The sequence below is a fragment of the Arachis ipaensis genome, chromosome B07 (assembly GCF_000816755.2).
Source record: "Arachis ipaensis cultivar K30076 chromosome B07, Araip1.1, whole genome shotgun sequence".
NCBI lineage: Eukaryota > Viridiplantae > Streptophyta > Magnoliopsida > Fabales > Fabaceae > Arachis > Arachis ipaensis.
Window position 1 is genome coordinate 49,318,556 of NC_029791.2, and position 285 is coordinate 49,318,840.

The window sequence follows — 285 nt, forward strand, 5'->3', positions numbered from 1 at the left end:
AAAAAGCCAATAACCCTTTAAACTAAAAGGCAAAGGGTACAAAGGATCCAAGGCTTTGAGCATTAATGGATAGGAGGGCCCAAATGAATAAAATCCTGGCCTAAGCGGCTAAATCAAGCTGTCCCTAACCATGTGCTTGTGGCGTGAAGGTGTCAAGTGAAAAGCTTGAGACTGAGCAGTTAAAGTCGTGGTCCAAAGCAAAACGAGTGTGCTTAAGAACTCTGGGCACCTCTAACTGGGGACTCTAGTAAAGCTGAGTCACAATCTGAAAAGGTTCACCCAGTT